This window comes from Hordeum vulgare, chromosome 5H (genome assembly GCF_904849725.1).
Source record: "Hordeum vulgare subsp. vulgare chromosome 5H, MorexV3_pseudomolecules_assembly, whole genome shotgun sequence".
In the NCBI taxonomy this organism is placed as follows: Eukaryota; Viridiplantae; Streptophyta; class Magnoliopsida; order Poales; family Poaceae; genus Hordeum; species Hordeum vulgare.
The window spans coordinates 43,407,518-43,421,657 of NC_058522.1; positions in this window are offsets into that span (position 1 = coordinate 43,407,518).

Consider the following 14,140-nt stretch of genomic DNA (forward strand, 5'->3'; position numbering starts at 1 on the left):
GTTTGGCGTAAAGGAGCTTCACCACAAGTCTTACTAGTACTAGGCTGCCGAAGGTGACCCCTCGGGTGGAGCATATTAGTCACACTCCTGGCCTATTCATGAGTTTACTAGAGATCACCCAAATCTCATAGACTGTGACCAGCAGTCAAGCTCATATAGGTGTGTTCCTCCAAAGATCGCTCTGTAGGACAGCATCTTGCTTACATATAAGCTTTAGAACACATTAAGACAGTAGTCATCCTACCATACAGTATCCGAGAGTATTGCATCTCCAACGGAGTGAGTTAGTAAAGTTACTCTCCTCAGTTCACCACTGGCTTGTTTTCCCAGGTCCTACTTCACGGGATCTCCGATCATATAGGTTAGGTTACTACCATGGCAACTCATGTGGGTCTCATACCCATCTCCCTCGATGCACTATCTATCACAACACGTGATAGCCCTTTAGTAAAGGGATCTGCCAGATTCTTAGCCGTTTGGATATAATCCAACGCTATCACTCCGGAGTTTCTCAAACGTCTGACAGACTTCAATCTCATTCTTATATGTTTGTTGGACTTCATATTGTCCTTTGAACTCTTCACTTTAACAATAACCGTCTGATTATCGCAGTTCATAAGGATAGCCGGAACCGGCTTCTCAACCACAGGTAAGTCCATCAAAAGATCTCGAAGAAATTCTGCTTCGACACCAGATGTGTCCAATGCTGTTAATTCTGCTTCCATTGTCGATCTTGTTAAGATCGTTTGCTTGCAAGACTTCCAGGAAACAGCACCACCCCCAAGAGTAAACATATACCCAGTAGTGGCCTTCATCTCATCAGCATCAGAGATCCAATTCGCGTCACTATACCCTTCAAGTACCGATGGGAATCCCGTATAGTGAAGCCCGTGGTTGACAGTACCTTTCAAGTAGCGCATAATTCTTTCAACAGCTCGCCAATGAACATCGCCCGGGTTTGCAACAAACCGGCTAAGTTTGCTCACAGCAAACGCGATGTCAGGCCTCGTTGCGCTAGCTAGGTACATAAGTGAACCGATAATTTGAGAGAATCTCAATTGATCTATAGCTGTGCCTTTAAACTTTCGAATAAGCACACTAGGATCATATGGTGTTTGACAAATCTTGCAGTCTGAATATCCAAAGCGACTCAAAATCTTGTCAACATAGTGGGATTGCAGAAGTGTAATCCCACCCTCATCATCTCTCAACAGCTTGATGTTCAAGATAACATCAGCCACCCCAAGGTCCTTCATCTCAAAGTTTTGAGACAGAAAAGACTTAACCTCCTCAATTACTTTGAGGTTGGTTCCAAATATCAGTATGTCATCAACATACAAGCACAATATAACTCCTTCGCCCCCACCATGGCGATAGTATACACATTTGTCAGCTTCATTAACAACGAAGCCAACAGATGTCAGAGTTGTATTAAACTTCTCATGCCATTGCTTAGGTGCTTGTCTCAGACCATATAAAGATTTCAGCAACTTACACACCTTTCCTTCCTGACCTTCTATCACAAAGCCATCTGGCTGTTGCATATAGATTTCCTCATTTAGCTCTCCATTCAGGAAAGCCGTCTTAACGTCCATTTGATGAACGAGAAGACCATGAGAGGCCGCCAATGAGAGAAGTACTCTAATGGTGGTCAGTCTAGCCACAGGTGAATAAGTATCGAAGAAATCTTCCTCTTCTTTCTGGGCATAGCCCTTGGCCACAAGCCTAGCCTTGTACTTTTCAATCGTACCATCGGGCCTAAGCTTCTTTTTGAACACCCACTTGCATCCCAATGGTTTGCAACCATAGGGACGATCAGTAATTTCCCATGTCCCGTTAGCCATGATGGAATCCATCTCGCTACGGACCGCAGCTTTCCAGTAATCAGCATCTGGAGAAGCATACGCTTCTGAAATAGAAGTGGGATTATCATCCACGAGGTATACGAAGAAATCATCACCAAAGGTTTTTGCAGTCCTTTGTCTCTTGCCCCTACCACGGGCTTCCTCGTCATCCTCCTCAGGATTTTCATCATGTGTTTGTTCATAATATTCCATAGGAATGGCAGGCTCAGGAGTTATCTCAGATTCCTGTCTAGAAGTGCTTTGCATATCTCTCATGGGAAATATATCCTCAAAGAATGTAGCATCCCTCGACTCCATTATTGTACCGACCTTCACGTCAGGTACCTCAGATTTCACTACTAGAAATCTATAGCCTACGCTATTCTTAGCGTATCCCAAATTAACGCAATCCACAGTCTTTGGTCCAAGCTTACGCTTCTTGGGAATCGGTACATTGACTTTCGCCAAGCAGCCCCAAGTACGTAAGTACGAGAGTGTCGTCCTTCTCTTTGACCACTCCTCGTAGGGAGTGACCTCATTATCTTTTGTAGGAACTTTATTCAGGACATGACACGCGGTCAATATAGCCTCCCCCCACCATGCCTTGGATAAACCCGATGTATCTAACATGGCGTTAACCAAATCAGTTAGAGTACGGTTTTTCCGCTCGGCAACCCCGTTTGACTGGGGTGAATAGGGAGGCGTCCTCTCATGAATAATGCCGTGTTCCGCACAAAATGAATCAAATTCGTTTGAGAAGTACTCTCCACCACGATCAGACCGGACTCGTTTAATTTTCTTTTCAAGTTGATTCTCAACTTCTGCCTTATAGATTTTAAAGTAGTGTAGAGCCTCATCTTTAGTATTTAACAGATACACATAGCAAAATCTAGTGGAATCATCTATCAATGTCATGAAGTATTTCTTTCCACCTTTAGTCAACACACCATTCATCTCACAAAGATCAGAATGTATGAGTTCTAATGGTGCCAAGTGTCTCTCCTCTGCAGCCTTGTGAGGCTTGCGAGGTTGCTTTGCTTGCACACACGAGTGGCACTTAGAACCTTTGGCTAAAGTGAAAGTTGGGATTAAATTCAGTTTTGCTAGCCGCGACATAACACCGAAACTTATGTGACAAAGACGTGAATGCCAAACTTCAGATTCATTAACACTCGAATGAATATTGTTCACGACTTTATTACAAAAATCTGCTAGAGAAAGGCGGAACAGACCTCCGCATTCATAACCTTTTCCAACGAAAAGTCCATATTTCGTAACTACTACTTTATTAGACTCGAACACCAACTTAAACCCTTCTCTACACAGAAGGGAGCCACTAACGAGATTCTTCTTGATGGCGGGGACATGCTGCACGTTCTTCAGCTGCACGATCCTTCCCGAAGTAAACTTCAGATCGACCGTGCCAACACCAAGAACAGAAGCACTCGCGCCATTCCCCATCAATACGGACCCGCGACCGGTGGCCTGATAAGAAGAGAACAATGACAAGTCAGCACACACATGAATATTTGCACCCGTGTCCACCCACCAATCGGTGGACTGACAAACTGTAAATACAGTAAGTAAATTACCGTACCCAGATGCACCACTTTCATTGTTGCCCACAATCATGTTTGCAGACTTGGAGTCCTGCGCCGGCTTCTTGTACTTGTTTGGACATTTGTTCGCCCAATGTTCCTCTGAACCACAAGTATAGCAGCCATCTCCCTTCTTATTCTTCTTGAAGGGCTTCTTCCCCTTCTTCTTGAAGTCGGTATTCTGTTGGACAGAGTTCTTTCCCTTGGGCTTGTGAGAATTGAAGTTCCTCTGATGTACCATATTGGCAGCAGAAGAGCTTTCCACCGCTTTTCCATTGGAGTCCTTTGCTCTCGAGTTCTGCTCAACACTCAGATGGCCGATGATGTCCTCTACTGAGAACTCACGCCTCTGATGTTTCAGAGTAGTAGCAAAGTTCCTCCAGGAATTAGGGAGCTTAGCAATTATACAGCCCGCGACAAACTTGCCCGGCAAATTGCACTTAAGAACCTCAAGTTCCTTAGCTATGCATATTATCTCATGAGCTTGTTCCAATACAGAACGGTTGTCAACCATCTTGTAATCGTGGAACTGCTCCATAACATACATCTCACTCCCAGCATCGGTGGCCCCGAATTTAGATTCGAGCGCCTCCCACAAGTCCTTGGCAACATGCATATGTAAATATGCATCAACCAGCTTATCTCCGATCACGCTAATGACTGCTCCAAGGAATAGGACGGTGGCCTCCTTAAACATCTTCTCCTGTTCAGGAGTGATAGTTTCCGTAGGAGTGACACCGGCTACCCAGAACACGTTCATAGCCGTGAGCCATAAGGTGGTTCTCGTTTGCCAACGCTTGAAAAAAGTACCGGTAAACTTATCCGGTTTCAGTGCAGCAGCAAAACCATTACTCGAAAAATTCCTACAGACATTAGGTTTTTGGATTGTTGAGTAAATAGACAATTTTCCGAGTAGATTAATCCACAAAATAATAACTAGCATGGCATTGACTAGACTAATGACATACTGATCTTGAGCTAACCTAGCACATACTACGCATATAGTGGATACATCTATGCAAACAAGTAGTACTGCTAGAATAAATACGAGCAAGAGGATAAACGAGTCATACCCTCCAATCGGCCAGTTGGCCGTAGCAGCAGCAGCGGCGGCAGAGGCAGTATCCTCTGCCGTCTTCTTCTCGGCTTCCTCGCGGAGACGATCAGCTTCGCTTGGTGAAGACATGGCGATGACGAGGGCGACGCAGACGTAGACGAAGCAGATGGACGGAGGCGAGCAGTCGCGTGATCGCTCCCCAAAAACCTAATCGCCCCTCTCCCGTACAGGAACCGGAGAGGCGAGGTTTCGGAGGCCTGCTCTCCCGTCGACCGTGTACGCGGTAAACGGGACGGAGTCGCCGGCGGCAGCAGCAGTTCAAGGAACGAACGCGTGAGGCAGATGTGATCTGATTTCGTGACGGCTAGGGTAGGCGATCGCGTGCTTATAAAGGCGGCTGGGTGAAGAGTCCGAGTCGGTAACGATCACGATCCGACGTCTCGGATCGTTTCCTTGTCCGTTACGTATTCTCCGTTCCTGACCGGCAAAAATAAGCGCGTAGGTATGAGCTCGGCTCGGCTCATTCCCGCAACCCGCGGCGCGGCGCGGCGCGTCGTGACGAGGCGTGGCGTGGCGAGGCGGGCGGCGGAGGAGGAGTGCGCGAGGGCACCTTCTCTTCTCACTCTCCAATAGCATGTGGAAGAGAGACCCTTATAAAGGGGTCCAAACTCTCCTCCACTAGCGGGGTGGGACTAAACTCCCACCACCTTGCCATGCCACCACCTACATGGGCCCTTGTAGATTTTCTGAAATTCTCTAATGGGCCTAAGGCCCACCTCCAAATTTCAACAATCCCCCACCAGATCTCAAGGGCACATCATGTTCCCTCGTTCCAATCACTGTTTTAATATACCAGCATTTCAATGAAGACCTGTTAAGGTTGAGCTTCACCTAGAACAAGTAGCTACACCCCTTCACAACTGAACAATGGACTATGCCTTGAATTGTCAGTTTGGCGTAAAGGAGCTTCACCACAAGTCTTACTAGTACTAGGCTGCCGAAGGTGACCCCTCGGGTGGAGCATATTAGTCACACTCCTGGCCTATTCATGAGTTTACTAGAGATCACCCAAATCTCATAGACTGTGACCAGCAGTCAAGCTCATATAGGTGTGTTCCTCCAAAGATCGCTCTGTAGGACAGCATCTTGCTTACATATAAGCTTTAGAACACATTAAGACAGTAGTCATCCTACCATACAGTATCCGAGAGTATTGCATCTCCAACGGAGTGAGTTAGTAAAGTTACTCTCCTCAGTTCACCACTGGCTTGTTTTCCCAGGTCCTACTTCACGGGATCTCCGATCATATAGGTTAGGTTACTACCATGGCAACTCATGTGGGTCTCATACCCATCTCCCTCGATGCACTATCTATCACAACACGTGATAGCCCTTTAGTAAAGGGATCTGCCAGATTCTTAGCCGTTTGGATATAATCCAACGCTATCACTCCGGAGTTTCTCAAACGTCTGACAGACTTCAATCTCATTCTTATATGTTTGTTGGACTTCATATTGTCCTTTGAACTCTTCACTTTAACAATAACCGTCTGATTATCGCAGTTCATAAGGATAGCCGGAACCGGCTTCTCAACCACAGGTAAGTCCATCAAAAGATCTCGAAGAAATTCTGCTTCGACACCAGATGTGTCCAATGCTGTTAATTCTGCTTCCATTGTCGATCTTGTTAAGATCGTTTGCTTGCAAGACTTCCAGGAAACAGCACCACCCCCAAGAGTAAACATATACCCAGTAGTGGCCTTCATCTCATCAGCATCAGAGATCCAATTCGCGTCACTATACCCTTCAAGTACCGATGGGAATCCCGTATAGTGAAGCCCGTGGTTGACAGTACCTTTCAAGTAGCGCATAATTCTTTCAACAGCTCGCCAATGAACATCGCCCGGGTTTGCAACAAACCGGCTAAGTTTGCTCACAGCAAACGCGATGTCAGGCCTCGTTGCGCTAGCTAGGTACATAAGTGAACCGATAATTTGAGAGAATCTCAATTGATCTATAGCTGTGCCTTTAAACTTTCGAATAAGCACACTAGGATCATATGGTGTTTGACAAATCTTGCAGTCTGAATATCCAAAGCGACTCAAAATCTTGTCAACATAGTGGGATTGCAGAAGTGTAATCCCACCCTCATCATCTCTCAACAGCTTGATGTTCAAGATAACATCAGCCACCCCAAGGTCCTTCATCTCAAAGTTTTGAGACAGAAAAGACTTAACCTCCTCAATTACTTTGAGGTTGGTTCCAAATATCAGTATGTCATCAACATACAAGCACAATATAACTCCTTCGCCCCCACCATGGCGATAGTATACACATTTGTCAGCTTCATTAACAACGAAGCCAACAGATGTCAGAGTTGTATTAAACTTCTCATGCCATTGCTTAGGTGCTTGTCTCAGACCATATAAAGATTTCAGCAACTTACACACCTTTCCTTCCTGACCTTCTATCACAAAGCCATCTGGCTGTTGCATATAGATTTCCTCATTTAGCTCTCCATTCAGGAAAGCCGTCTTAACGTCCATTTGATGAACGAGAAGACCATGAGAGGCCGCCAATGAGAGAAGTACTCTAATGGTGGTCAGTCTAGCGACAGGTGAATAAGTATCGAAGAAATCTTCCTCTTCTTTCTGGGCATAGCCCTTGGCCACAAGCCTAGCCTTGTACTTTTCAATCGTACCATCGGGCCTAAGCTTCTTTTTGAACACCCACTTGCATCCCAATGGTTTGCAACCATAGGGACGATCAGTAATTTCCCATGTCCCGTTAGCCATGATGGAATCCATCTCGCTACGGACCGCAGCTTTCCAGTAATCAGCATCTGGAGAAGCATACGCTTCTGAAATAGAAGTGGGATTATCATCCACGAGGTATACGAAGAAATCATCACCAAAGGTTTTTGCAGTCCTTTGTCTCTTGCCCCTACCACGGGCTTCCTCGTCATCCTCCTCAGGATTTTCATCATGTGTTTGTTCATAATATTCCATAGGAATGGCAGGCTCAGGAGTTATCTCAGATTCCTGTCTAGAAGTGCTTTGCATATCTCTCATGGGAAATATATCCTCAAAGAATGTAGCATCCCTCGACTCCATTATTGTACCGACCTTCACGTCAGGTACCTCAGATTTCACTACTAGAAATCTATAGCCTACGCTATTCTTAGCGTATCCCAAATTAACGCAATCCACAGTCTTTGGTCCAAGCTTACGCTTCTTGGGAATCGGTACATTGACTTTCGCCAAGCAGCCCCAAGTACGTAAGTACGAGAGTGTCGTCCTTCTCTTTGACCACTCCTCGTAGGGAGTGACCTCATTATCTTTTGTAGGAACTTTATTCAGGACATGACACGCGGTCAATATAGCCTCCCCCCACCATGCCTTGGATAAACCCGATGTATCTAACATGGCGTTAACCAAATCAGTTAGAGTACGGTTTTTCCGCTCGGCAACCCCGTTTGACTGGGGTGAATAGGGAGGCGTCCTCTCATGAATAATGCCGTGTTCCGCACAAAATGAATCAAATTCGTTTGAGAAGTACTCTCCACCACGATCAGACCGGACTCGTTTAATTTTCTTTTCAAGTTGATTCTCAACTTCTGCCTTATAGATTTTAAAGTAGTGTAGAGCCTCATCTTTAGTATTTAACAGATACACATAGCAAAATCTAGTGGAATCATCTATCAATGTCATGAAGTATTTCTTTCCACCTTTAGTCAACACACCATTCATCTCACAAAGATCAGAATGTATGAGTTCTAATGGTGCCAAGTGTCTCTCCTCTGCAGCCTTGTGAGGCTTGCGAGGTTGCTTTGCTTGCACACACGAGTGGCACTTAGAACCTTTGGCTAAAGTGAAAGTTGGGATTAAATTCAGTTTTGCTAGCCGCGACATAACACCGAAACTTATGTGACAAAGACGTGAATGCCAAACTTCAGATTCATTAACACTCGAATGAATATTGTTCACGACTTTATTACAAAAATCTGCTAGAGAAAGGCGGAACAGACCTCCGCATTCATAACCTTTTCCAACGAAAAGTCCATATTTCGTAACTACTACTTTATTAGACTCGAACACCAACTTAAACCCTTCTCTACACAGAAGGGAGCCACTAACGAGATTCTTCTTGATGGCGGGGACATGCTGCACGTTCTTCAGCTGCACGATCCTTCCCGAAGTAAACTTCAGATCGACCGTGCCAACACCAAGAACAGAAGCACTCGCGCCATTCCCCATCAATACGGACCCGCGACCGGTGGCCTGATAAGAAGAGAACAATGACAAGTCAGCACACACATGAATATTTGCACCCGTGTCCACCCACCAATCGGTGGACTGACAAACTGTAAATACAGTAAGTAAATTACCGTACCCAGATGCACCACTTTCATTGTTGCCCACAATCATGTTTGCAGACTTGGAGTCCTGCGCCGGCTTCTTGTACTTGTTTGGACATTTGTTCGCCCAATGTTCCTCTGAACCACAAGTATAGCAGCCATCTCCCTTCTTATTCTTCTTGAAGGGCTTCTTCCCCTTCTTCTTGAAGTCGGTATTCTGTTGGACAGAGTTCTTTCCCTTGGGCTTGTGAGAATTGAAGTTCCTCTGATGTACCATATTGGCAGCAGAAGAGCTTTCCACCGCTTTTCCATTGGAGTCCTTTGCTCTCGAGTTCTGCTCAACACTCAGATGGCCGATGATGTCCTCTACTGAGAACTCACGCCTCTGATGTTTCAGAGTAGTAGCAAAGTTCCTCCAGGAATTAGGGAGCTTAGCAATTATACAGCCCGCGACAAACTTGCCCGGCAAATTGCACTTAAGAACCTCAAGTTCCTTAGCTATGCATATTATCTCATGAGCTTGTTCCAATACAGAACGGTTGTCAACCATCTTGTAATCGTGGAACTGCTCCATAACATACATCTCACTCCCAGCATCGGTGGCCCCGAATTTAGATTCGAGCGCCTCCCACAAGTCCTTGGCAACATGCATATGTAAATATGCATCAACCAGCTTATCTCCGATCACGCTAATGACTGCTCCAAGGAATAGGACGGTGGCCTCCTTAAACATCTTCTCCTGTTCAGGAGTGATAGTTTCCGTAGGAGTGACACCGGCTACCCAGAACACGTTCATAGCCGTGAGCCATAAGGTGGTTCTCGTTTGCCAACGCTTGAAAAAAGTACCGGTAAACTTATCCGGTTTCAGTGCAGCAGCAAAACCATTACTCGAAAAATTCCTACAGACATTAGGTTTTTGGATTGTTGAGTAAATAGACAATTTTCCGAGTAGATTAATCCACAAAATAATAACTAGCATGGCATTGACTAGACTAATGACATACTGATCTTGAGCTAACCTAGCACATACTACGCATATAGTGGATACATCTATGCAAACAAGTAGTACTGCTAGAATAAATACGAGCAAGAGGATAAACGAGTCATACCCTCCAATCGGCCAGTTGGCCGTAGCAGCAGCAGCGGCGGCAGAGGCAGTATCCTCTGCCGTCTTCTTCTCGGCTTCCTCGCGGAGACGATCAGCTTCGCTTGGTGAAGACATGGCGATGACGAGGGCGACGCAGACGTAGACGAAGCAGATGGACGGAGGCGAGCAGTCGCGTGATCGCTCCCCAAAAACCTAATCGCCCCTCTCCCGTACAGGAACCGGAGAGGCGAGGTTTCGGAGGCCTGCTCTCCCGTCGACCGTGTACGCGGTAAACGGGACGGAGTCGCCGGCAGCAGCAGCAGTTCAAGGAACGAACGCGTGAGGCAGATGTGATCTGATTTCGTGACGGCTAGGGTAGGCGATCGCGTGCTTATAAAGGCGGCTGGGTGAAGAGTCCGAGTCGGTAACGATCACGATCCGACGTCTCGGATCGTTTCCTTGTCCGTTACGTATTCTCCGTTCCTGACCGGCAAAAATAAGCGCGTAGGTATGAGCTCGGCTCGGCTCATTCCCGCAACCCGCGGCGCGTCGTGACGAGGCGTGGCGTGGCGTGGCGAGGCGGGCGGCGGAGGAGGAGTGCGCGAGGGCACCTTCTCTTCTCACTCTCCAATAGCATGTGGAAGAGAGACCCTTATAAAGGGGTCCAAACTCTCCTCCACTAGCGGGGTGGGACTAAACTCCCACCACCTTGCCATGCCACCACCTACATGGGCCCTTGTAGATTTTCTGAAATTCTCTAATGGGCCTAAGGCCCACCTCCAAATTTCAACAATCCCCCACCAGATCTCAAGGGCACATCATGTTCCCTCGTTCCAATCACTGTTTTAATATACCCGCATTTCAATGAAGACCTGTTAAGGTTGAGCTTCACCTAGAACAAGTAGCTACACCCCTTCACAACTGAACAATGGACTATGCCTTGAATTGTCAGTTTGGCGTAAAGGAGCTTCACCACAAGTCTTACTAGTACTAGGCTGCCGAAGGTGACCCCTCGGGTGGAGCATATTAGTCACACTCCTGGCCTATTCATGAGTTTACTAGAGATCACCCAAATCTCATAGACTGTGACCAGCAGTCAAGCTCATATAGGTGTGTTCCTCCAAAGATCGCTCTGTAGGACAGCATCTTGCTTACATATAAGCTTTAGAACACATTAAGACAGTAGTCATCCTACCATACAGTATCCGAGAGTATTGCATCTCCAACGGAGTGAGTTAGTAAAGTTACTCTCCTCAGTTCACCACTGGCTTGTTTTCCCAGGTCCTACTTCACAGGATCTCCGATCATATAGGTTAGGTTACTACCATGGCAACTCATGTGGGTCTCATACCCATCTCCCTCGATGCACTATCTATCACAACACGTGATAGCCCTTTAGTAAAGGGATCTGCCAGATTCTTAGCCGTTTGGATATAATCCAACGCTATCACTCCGGAGTTTCTCAAACGTCTGACAGACTTCAATCTCATTCTTATATGTTTGTTGGACTTCATATTGTCCTTTGAACTCTTCACTTTAACAATAACCGTCTGATTATCGCAGTTCATAAGGATAGCCGGAACCGGCTTCTCAACCACAGGTAAGTCCATCAAAAGATCTCGAAGAAATTCTGCTTCGACACCAGATGTGTCCAATGCTGTTAATTCTGCTTCCATTGTCGATCTTGTTAAGATCGTTTGCTTGCAAGACTTCCAGGAAACAGCACCACCCCCAAGAGTAAACATATACCCAGTAGTGACCTTCATCTCATCAGCATCAGAGATCCAATTCGCGTCACTATACCCTTCAAGTACCGATGGGAATCCCGTATAGTGAAGCCCGTGGTTGACAGTACCTTTCAAGTAGCGCATAATTCTTTCAACAGCTCGCCAATGAACATCGCCCGGGTTTGCAACAAACCGGCTAAGTTTGCTCACAGCAAACGCGATGTCAGGCCTCGTTGCGCTAGCTAGGTACATAAGTGAACCGATAATTTGAGAGAATCTCAATTGATCTATAGCTGTGCCTTTAAACTTTCGAATAAGCACACTAGGATCATATGGTGTTTGACAAATCTTGCAGTCTGAATATCCAAAGCGACTCAAAATCTTGTCAACATAGTGGGATTGCAGAAGTGTAATCCCACCCTCATCATCTCTCAACAGCTTGATGTTCAAGATAACATCAGCCACCCCAAGGTCCTTCATCTCAAAGTTTTGAGACAGAAAAGACTTAACCTCCTCAATTACTTTGAGGTTGGTTCCAAATATCAGTATGTCATCAACATACAAGCACAATATAACTCCTTCGCCCCCACCATGGCGATAGTATACACATTTGTCAGCTTCATTAACAACGAAGCCAACAGATGTCAGAGTTGTATTAAACTTCTCATGCCATTGCTTAGGTGCTTGTCTCAGACCATATAAAGATTTCAGCAACTTACACACCTTTCCTTCCTGACCTTCTATCACAAAGCCATCTGGCTGTTGCATATAGATTTCCTCATTTAGCTCTCCATTCAGGAAAGCCGTCTTAACGTCCATTTGATGAACGAGAAGACCATGAGAGGCCGCCAATGAGAGAAGTACTCTAATGGTGGTCAGTCTAGCCACAGGTGAATAAGTATCGAAGAAATCTTCCTCTTCTTTCTGGGCATAGCCCTTGGCCACAAGCCTAGCCTTGTACTTTTCAATCGTACCATCGGGCCTAAGCTTCTTTTTGAACACCCACTTGCATCCCAATGGTTTGCAACCATAGGGACGATCAGTAATTTCCCATGTCCCGTTAGCCATGATGGAATCCATCTCGCTACGGACCGCAGCTTTCCAGTAATCAGCATCTGGAGAAGCATACGCTTCTGAAATAGAAGTGGGATTATCATCCACGAGGTATACGAAGAAATCATCACCAAAGGTTTTTGCAGTCCTTTGTCTCTTGCCCCTACCACGGGCTTCCTCGTCATCCTCCTCAGGATTTTCATCATGTGTTTGTTCATAATATTCCATAGGAATGGCAGGCTCAGGAGTTATCTCAGATTCCTGTCTAGAAGTGCTTTGCATATCTCTCATGGGAAATATATCCTCAAAGAATGTAGCATCCCTCGACTCCATTATTGTACCGACCTTCACGTCAGGTACCTCAGATTTCACTACTAGAAATCTATAGCCTACGCTATTCTTAGCGTATCCCAAATTAACGCAATCCACAGTCTTTGGTCCAAGCTTACGCTTCTTGGGAATCGGTACATTGACTTTCGCCAAGCAGCCCCAAGTACGTAAGTACGAGAGTGTCGTCCTTCTCTTTGACCACTCCTCGTAGGGAGTGACCTCATTATCTTTTGTAGGAACTTTATTCAGGACATGACACGCGGTCAATATAGCCTCCCCCCACCATGCCTTGGATAAACCCGATGTATCTAACATGGCGTTAACCAAATCAGTTAGAGTACGGTTTTTCCGCTCGGCAACCCCGTTTGACTGGGGTGAATAGGGAGGCGTCCTCTCATGAATAATGCCGTGTTCCGCACAAAATGAATCAAATTCGTTTGAGAAGTACTCTCCACCACGATCAGACCGGACTCGTTTAATTTTCTTTTCAAGTTGATTCTCAACTTCTGCCTTATAGATTTTAAAGTAGTGTAGAGCCTCATCTTTAGTATTTAACAGATACACATAGCAAAATCTAGTGGAATCATCTATCAATGTCATGAAGTATTTCTTTCCACCTTTAGTCAACACACCATTCATCTCACAAAGATCAGAATGTATGAGTTCTAATGGTGCCAAGTGTCTCTCCTCTGCAGCCTTGTGAGGCTTGCGAGGTTGCTTTGCTTGCACACACGAGTGGCACTTAGAACCTTTGGCTAAAGTGAAAGTTGGGATTAAATTCAGTTTTGCTAGCCGCGACATAACACCGAAACTTATGTGACAAAGACGTGAATGCCAAACTTCAGATTCATTAACACTCGAATGAATATTGTTCACGACTTTATTACAAAAATCTGCTAGAGAAAGGCGGAACAGACCTCCGCATTCATAACCTTTTCCAACGAAAAGTCCATATTTCGTAACTACTACTTTATTAGACTCGAACACCAACTTAAACCCTTCTCTACACAGAAGGGAGCCACTAACGAGATTCTTCTTGATGGCGGGGACATGCTGCACGTTCTTCAGCTGCACGATCCTTCCCGAAG